Source organism: Schistocerca piceifrons, chromosome 1, assembly GCF_021461385.2.
Source record: "Schistocerca piceifrons isolate TAMUIC-IGC-003096 chromosome 1, iqSchPice1.1, whole genome shotgun sequence".
NCBI lineage: Eukaryota > Metazoa > Arthropoda > Insecta > Orthoptera > Acrididae > Schistocerca > Schistocerca piceifrons.
In genome coordinates, this window is record NC_060138.1 from 1,023,558,432 (window position 1) to 1,023,567,372 (window position 8,941).

Consider the following 8,941-nt stretch of genomic DNA (forward strand, 5'->3'; position numbering starts at 1 on the left):
AAATCCCTGACCCCGCCGGGAATCGAACCCGGGGACTCAACATCTGAGGTCATTTGTCCCCTAGACTTCGAACTATTTATACTTAACCAACCTAAGGACATCACACACATCCATGCCCGAAGCAGGATTCGAACCTGCGACCGTATCGGCAGCGCGGTTTCGGACTGAAGAGCCTAGAACCGCTCGGCGACAGCGGTCTGCAGACCTTAGTTCCAGGGCACAAAAACACAGTAGAGAAAAGGAAATATAGTACTAACCTGACTATAAAGCACTAAAGCACTCTGTCTTCAGGCCACAAGTGGCCCACTGGGACCATCCGCCCGCTTGTCATCCTCAGTTGAGGATGCGGATAGAAGGGGAGTGTGGTCAGTACACAGCTCTCCCTGTCGTTATGGTTTTCATTGACCGGAGCGGCTTCTATTCGGTCGATTAGTTAGCATCACGAGACTGAGTGCACCCCGAAAAATGGCAACAGCGCATGGCAGCCTGGACGGTCACCCATCCTAGTGCCGGCCATGCCCAACAGCGCTTAACTTCGGTGATCCGTCGAGAACCGGTATATGCACTGCGGCAAGGCCGTTGCCAACCTGACTATAGCAGACACTGAAATCTCTTGGCAGTTTTTGGCCCTGATCAGCAAGTTACTGAAGGCGGCTCAACCTGGACTGCTGGAAGAGCTGCACTCTCATCCGAAATATGCTGCAATTCTTGAAGATTATGAGAGCTGTTGCGATACATCTTAGATTTGAGGGTTCCCCACACAAAAAAGTCGCGCTCTTCACATCTGATCTCTGATCCTGGGGCGCCTTGAGATTTGGATGCCCACCAGACCACACCATTTTTAATCAAATCCTAAACAAGACCAAAATATGTTCAGTAAATAAAAGGCATTTGGAGTTCGAGTCACCATATGTACGCAAAATATAAACGTAGGTATCTTCTTACCTACTATCAGGCCATGGCAGTTGTCAATGGGTGTGCTCAGAGTCTCTAGCATTTTTGTAAGACGTTGCATGAAATTTTAAAACTGTAGAATGATAAACAGTTGTCTGCCAGACGCAATTATTCTATAGGAAACGTTTTTTGGTATATGTGCCATCTGCACAGTTGTACTAAAAGTCCAGCAAAGAGCTTACGAGTGAAACTTCCTGGCAGATTAAAACTGTGTGCCGACCGAGACTTGCGCACACTCCGCTGTAGAGTGAAAATTTCATTCTAGCTTACGAGTGATTTATTAATTTGTTAACAAAAGTATTACGTGCTAAACTTCCTTTCACAGAGGTTAGATATAATTATTATATAGCTTATTTTATGAATATGAATATCCAACTAGAGTCATCTAGATTAAAGCAGTGGTTTTTACCAACTGCAGACATCAAGATCAGTACTACAGTCATCTAGACTTTACACGCCGCAATTAACCCCAAAAAAAGTTTTACTACGTTTTTTTCTGCTGAACACACTCAGTATGACATCGGTCTTTATCTACCTATAGTCAGCGCCTTAAAGAGGTGCACCTCACTCTCTATATGGCGGCTGTGGCGCTGAACATAAATAATAGATCTGAACAACAAATAAAGTATGTGATGATTTATTTCATAAAAGGCGTAGCAACAAGGACAATCAGTGTTAACATTATTATTGTAAAATTACGTTGTTACGATTAACTTGTTAGGCTCCAATTGAAGATACTAGCCACTGCAGGACTTCCCTTCGACTTCCATCTGAAACTTTCGGGGAATAGACGTCAGAATGGAGAAAACGCAAACAGTCCTCTCATATATGACTAGAATACGTTTAGTTTCTGTTAACTTCATTTCATTCTTCATAAAGCTCGATTAAAACTACTCTGTAATTAATGTAATTTTTCTTTGACTTTTGTTGTTGCACGTTGAGTGAATTTAAATAGTGATTGTATTATCGTCTCTCTAAGAAGAACCGAAACCTATTATTAGATTACTGCTATCTCGAAATTTACTAGTACATACTGACAGTATCATAAATTCATGGACACTTAAAGTTCTATAATTCTTTGCAAATATTAGATTCTTTCTTTACACTGTTTCACAGCAAATTACACTTTGTTGTTCTATCGAAATACATTACAAAATGTGTAATCATGATGTTTAACGAAGAAGTAATGGTTTATCAAATAGCAAAATAAATACAATCTTTTTATACACTGAAAAAATTTGCTTTATTGTAAACCACAATACGGAAGCCATACACAATATTCACTTGAAAATGACCATGCATTGATGATCACGGGGTACCTATCCGTTCTCTACAGCGAACCTACGGGCTACCCCGAAGAGAAAAAATTACTGTTAATGGACGCGTAGGCCATGGTCTGTTATCAAATAATCTTGGGAAATTTTTTGTTAGTGAATAGAAGTTACCCATCTGCCTCTTAGAAAATAAACCGAAGAAAATCAAAGATAGAAGACACTAAATCTCTCGCTGCATTTTTACCCAAATACCTCTCTGTCAGCTGCTTGGACAACTTTGTATTGTCTGCTTGGATGTTATTTACTTCTCTTGCTATGGTTTTTAACACCTCCTTCATGGTAGCCATTTGTGGTAATAAAAATCCCATCTCCCAGTGGTACTTGTGACACAACTGGCTATATTTAAGAATGGAAGTTGGATTTTTAGCCGCTAGCAGCATTTGAGTCGCACACGTTTCGATGCGGACACCGAGATTACACGGCCTCAGGACCATGCTAGGCTGTGGTGGATGTGACGGCTAGCAGTTAGCGGCAGCTCACTGCGCCACGTGGATGTCCAATGGAGGCCAGGCGGTCAGGCCACGTGGAATTGTCAAAATTCAAATTAACGGATGTGATGTCATGTCCATCATTAGTGCACATTAAGAGACTTCATATACTGTTCACATTTGCGCACCTACAGGTATAGTGAAGGAAGATACGTCAAAGTGTAGATTCTGCCAGTATGTAGATATGAACTGTAATCGACATATGTGTAAAAATTCAGCACCGACAAAGTCTTTTATAACCACAATTCCGAATATCTTTAATAACTTTTATATTATTTAACGCACAAATGAGAGTGAGCACTTAAACTGTAGCTCTGGTGATGCACTTGGATTTAGACACTCACGTTCCTGACACAATTAATTAAGCTGTGAGACGAATTTTAATTGAAAATCGATATAACATCTGATGCAAAATCAGTATGAACGCAGTATGCATTAAGGACGCTGTTTCACACCATAACCAACATTTCGTTCCGGTGTAACCACAAGCGCCAGAACGAAGAGGAAGAATGCAAGACAAGACAAGGCGGTGCGGAGACGTCAGTCAATAGCCCGCTGATAAGGACCACGCCGCCCCAGGAACGACCTCTGCAAGAACTGAACATAAGCGCTGCTTCTGCAAGCCTCGGGGCTCAGATCGGCTCAGTGTACGGACATTAGTGGAACGTATTCGCGGAGCATAGCAGAGAACCTTGCAGAGAGTGCTACGATCCATATCCATTGCCTGTTTGGATTTTATCTATAGCGACGAACATAACTTGTTTGCATGTCGCCCATCGTGTGTTGTTACGTTCTTTGGCAGCACGCATCCAAAGTGAAAGTTAAAAGAACATTTCAATGTATAATGCTCACTGTAACAAATAATTAATATGAATTTCCGTTAATTGAATTTCAAAAGGACACTTAATTTTGTGAGGAAAAAGATAATCATGAATTTTGCTATTATAAATGATTATTCAAAGAGTGTGAAATACTATCTGTGGCGGAGGATGTGAAAACCGCCACAGGAGATACGATATGTAGTCAAAACTGACAAAGACTGTACAAGAATTAGTTAAGATATAAACAGGCAATATATTGTAATAGAATTGATTGTATTCTGCACGGACTGAATGGGAGAGGAACCCGTGACGTTGCACTAGGCTCTTAAGTAGTCTTCATTTGTCATAAGTCGATGATCGACGCCATTTGTAGCTGGGATTGTAAAAGGTGTGTAAAGATTTTAATTGTTTCTGTTAAAATATATTTATCTAGTAAAATTTATTTGTCACAATTACTGCAAAGTTCGCACCGGACATTACCCATTTTATTTAGAAATTTCAGCATTTTATTGGATATCGCTGGTGGTGCGGAGCTGCGCCGCGAGCGAGCAGTCTGCAGCAGCGGCAGATTTAAATATACGATCGCAATAACGACCACGTCCTAAAAAGGGTACAGGTAGAGGTGAACGAAAATAATAAAGTGTTTCTTTTCACAGCATTTCAGACGCAGAATAAAATGAGATAGTAGATTTTATCTTGTGCATTCACAGGTGGATACAAGCTGCGGCTTTTGTAAATTTTCATTCAAAAAAGTGATAAATTCTTAACATATCATAAAGTGTATTTAAAAATGGATAATTTTCATGAGAGCTTAGCAATATAAAAAAGAAAACATTTTCATATGGTAAAGATAGTCATGCTTCAAAGCTAGTCGGGGTATATCCAGTTAAACAAAAATCCACTGCAACGTGAAAATGTTTGCTAAGTTCGATGGACAATAATATTTTCATTCTTGCACAAACAGCTTTAGTACTTGAATAAAAGTATAACATGAATAATTATTTTGGAATATTCAAAGAAATTCATTTTTATTAATCTGCAACAGAATATTTCATATGTAAAGTAATAATGACAGATGAAAAATTTATTGCAACCTTTCATTTCTCATGTCCATCCATGTATAAGTTAAGTTCAATCTCAACGGTTCCCCAATCAAATTAAACGCAAAAAGCAAAGAAAGTTTAAATCCAGACGGTCAACTAACGAATAATTAAAACAGACAGAATCGCATTAAAGTGCGACTACTCCTTGTAAATCTCCAAGTTAAGTATTATCAAATCTGCTTTATAGAAATAAAACTACTAATGTTACTTGCTTGAATTGTTTGGACGCTGTGCTTCTGCTGAGCCAGACAACGATGGCGCGGCATTTGTACTTGTGTCAGTGCAAATGCAAGGGCAGGAATCTGCTGCTACGCACTCGGCCACTCCGCCCACGTGACGTAATGGCTCCCCTCTTGCCTCAGGCGGTGTGGCCGGCAGCAAATATCAGCACATCCAGAAACTCCGAACTTGCCCTCCAGAGCATTCTTCTCTTGCCCTTCTCATGCTCACCACGTGGAGAGCCGAAGGGTAACAGTCAGCAGCAGTCGTCACAGTAGAGCCTCAGCAGCTCCAGTCGCCCACGTAGGGTGGCTCTGTCGGTGATGGAGGACTCAGACCTGGGAGGCCGAGGGATCGCGCCCCGTTGCGGACGACGTCATCCAGAGATCAGAGGCTGGCCGCCCCCCTGCTCCCTGCACACGTGCAGCGCCGAGTTCCGGAACCACCTCGCCACAGTTGTGGCGCGATCGTACAGCAGAGCTTGGGGGTTGATTCAGATGGCTAGTAGGCTCTTGAAATTCATCACTGAATTGGTCGTCGCGGTTGGCCCGCAACTTAAACAACCGGCATTCTCTCTGGTTCAGGATGCAGACAAAATGACGACACGACTGCTTGTCTCGAACCTCTGGGCGCCATTACTTACACTCCTTTTCTTACCTCTCTGACGTAGTCCCTTTGGAGGGGACGACTTTAGTGTTCCTTAATAATTATAAAGTCAGCTTTTCCTAGCCTGTTTCAGCCTCCACACCGAGGTTTCTAGGCGCAACGTAAAGGTTCTTCATAGCACATTAGTGGACTTTGTTGCGCCTGATTAATCCAAACCCGTCTACACATTGCCTGAGAACAACGTCGTAAGCCTACCTCGCAGAACCGTTTGCTTAATAATAACACTGTCAGTACCCACTGTCCGATGTGTCCATGGTACCTTTAATTTCTACCTTGCAGCCATAGCTGCGCCAAATTTTTAAACATTCCCCAAATCTGAGTTTAAAATTACTCGCGGTGCAGCACAGCCAAGCTAGTTGTAACACTCAGAAATATTTCATGTAGGTTCACTGTGGTCTTACACTGAACCACCAAAGAAACTGGTCTAGGTATGCATATTCAAATACAGAGATACGTAAACAGGCAGAATACAGCGCTGCGGTCGGCAACGTTTGTATATGACAACAAGTGTCTGGCGTAGTTGTTAATTCGGTTAATGCTGCTACAATGGCAGGTTATCAAGATTTAAGTGAGTCTGAACGTGGTGTTATAGTCGGTGCACGAGCAATGAGACACACCATCTCCGAGGTAGCGATAAAGTGGTACGGAAACACCCAACTGGCAACATTCAGAATTCCTCTAAGAACTTCAAAGTAAAAAACTGTAGTTACCGTTCTTATGTTGTAAATATTTCAGTATTAAAAAGAAAACTGAATTTTATCTATTGTGCATTACAAGATAATAACATTATTGTTCGATTATATTGCCGCAAGATATCAACGTTAGTGATCGTATACAAATATCGGTTAACATGCTGCGTGTTTGATTCCTAGGTAATTCCCAAGAATGTTTGCCTATTGAAGCCGTGGGCTCCAAACGATAGATATCGAATGTGCGATTCTAAATCGAGCAGCCGACCCGAGCGGACCGCTGCTCTCTGCACCTGGCGTAGCTGATCGCCGATAGCTCTTCGGAGTGGTCACTAACAAGCTGCAAGAGGCATAGCTGCCGGTGACGCTCTTCTGAGTGCCGCGAACCAGCGCAACCCGCTTACGCTTCGGAACGCTAAGTGGCAGGAGCTTCGGCTCAACACTCCGCAACTTCGGTTGCAAACCCCCCAGCGGGACTCTTCCGTTCCTTGGTCGGGTTTTTCAGTGTCAGGGGCCCGTTCACGTATAACCCTGCGCACTGTAGGCCGCTCTTTTCTACCCGCGCTCTCTTGCGCCGCGCATTGCACTTCGTGCAGATAGATCGTAGGGACTCCCACCTTCCGTAGGATCACAATATACTGCACTCTCGCCGAAAAAAAGCCAAAGTTGTCGTTTCGAAAAGAGCAAAACCGTCGTACACCCCTCCCTAACCAAATAAAACTTCCCTATGCAGGAAAGATGTCGGATCCTTCCTGCATATTCCCACCAGTAACCCGCAGCACAAGAGGCGGTGATGGCTGTTCCCGCCAGCATTTCCGTCCCTGTCTCCACCTTCCAAGAGGCAGTTGCCTCGAAGGACCAGCAGACTGCGGATCAGCAACAGCTGATCGAGCTGCTGATGGCGAGAGAACACTCACAAACACAAGACACACAAGCGCCTGCCGCAAACACGAGAGATATGCCCTCGCTCTCACTTCTGGCGGCTCAGGCACCGACGGACTCGGAGCCAGAGATGACAGAAGACCCTAACAACTCCGAAGACGGACCGTGGCAGCAGGTCGGTCCACGACGCAAACAGCCAACAAACACACAAACAAGTGAGTCCACAAACTCACGAGTCAACGGCCGAGTGCTGCTGTCAACTCCGACAACATCGCAAATTAGCAACTCAGGGAACAATACAAACTACCCTGCGACTGCATCACACACAAACAAACAAGCAGCTACGCAGAACCTAGTCATTATACACCAGTCATTATACACAACTACGGAGACCTTAGTTTTCCAAACAAAGAATTTAATACGAAACACAACCCCACAACATTCGACTCAAAACTCACCCGGGACCACGCCGCACTGTACGTGGCAAACAAATCAGACTACTCGAATCTGCTGGACTTTCTGAATGGAAGAAAGGTAGAACATTTCACGTACAGGACACTCCTAGAAAAAACACAGCAGTACGTGATCAAGGGGATAGACTCACGAACCCCAATCGAAACGGTACACGAGGAACTCACCGCCCTCGGATGGGAGTGCATTAGTGTAAACCGAATGACAGAGTTCGGCACAGCGAGATCATCTCACAACTACATGGCGGAGGTGGCCGACACGGCCAAGTCCCGCGACGTGTTGAAGTTAATATTATTTCTTCACATGGTCGTCAATGTAGAAATCTACAACAGCTGCCCCCCCCCCCCCCCCCGACAATGCCACAACTGCCAGCGCTTTGCGCACGCGGGTATCCAATGCGATCTCGCTCCTCGCTGCCGCAAATGCGCTGGTGGTCGCACGACACGACACAACAGTGGAAACTCCCCAACACAGCACCACGCAAATGCATCAACTGTGGAGCGGCCCACCCGGCCAACTACAGGGGGTGCATTGCGTATAAAGAAGCTCTGAGGCGCAAATTAGAGAAGCACACCAAAACTACCGCCGCCACAGCTCCGAAACAGCCCCCGCGTCCAGTAAGAAGTGGAATATTCGTCGCTGGAGTGGTCGCTGACTGCCCCAGCAGCGCAGGACGGTCAGAGGAGCCTCAGAGCTCAGGACACGCACAACACCACCAGCACCAGACTCACAACCAATACACACAACACCCAACACCACATCGGATACACCACACAACACCAACAACAACACCACCCTACCTCCGAAGATCGCGAACTGCAGCCCACCACAGGCTACAGAAGACACACTAATACAGGACAAACCACAACGCCAGAGAAGGAGAAGGAGAAACAGGAGGAACGCCGGCCGCTGTGACCGAGCGCCTCTAGGCGCTTCAGTCCGGAACCGCGCTGCTGCTACGGTCGCAGGTTCTTCAAATGGTTCAAATGGCTCGGAGCACTATGGGACTTAACAGCTGTGGTCATCAGTCCCCTAGAACTTAGGACTACTTAAACCTAACTAACTTAAGGACATCACACACATCCATGTCCGAGGCAGGATTCCAACCTGCGACCGTGGCAGTCGCGCGGTTCCGGACAGCGCGCCTAGAACCGCGAGACCACCGCGGCCGGCGGTCGCAGGTTCTAATCCTGCCTCGGGCATGGACGTGTGTGATGTCCTTCGGTTGGTTAGGTTTAAGTAGTTCTAAGTCTAGGGGACAAATGACCTCAGATGTTAAGTCCCATAGTGCTTAGAGCCATCTGAACCATTTTT

The 8,941-nt window shown here is 44.9% G+C and overlaps 1 pseudogene; it reads right to left on the reverse strand.

The window, feature by feature from the left end:
* Positions 1–466: 466 nt before the first annotated feature.
* Positions 467–584, reverse strand: LOC124722491 (annotated as a pseudogene).
* Positions 585–8,941: the final 8,357 nt, after the last annotated feature.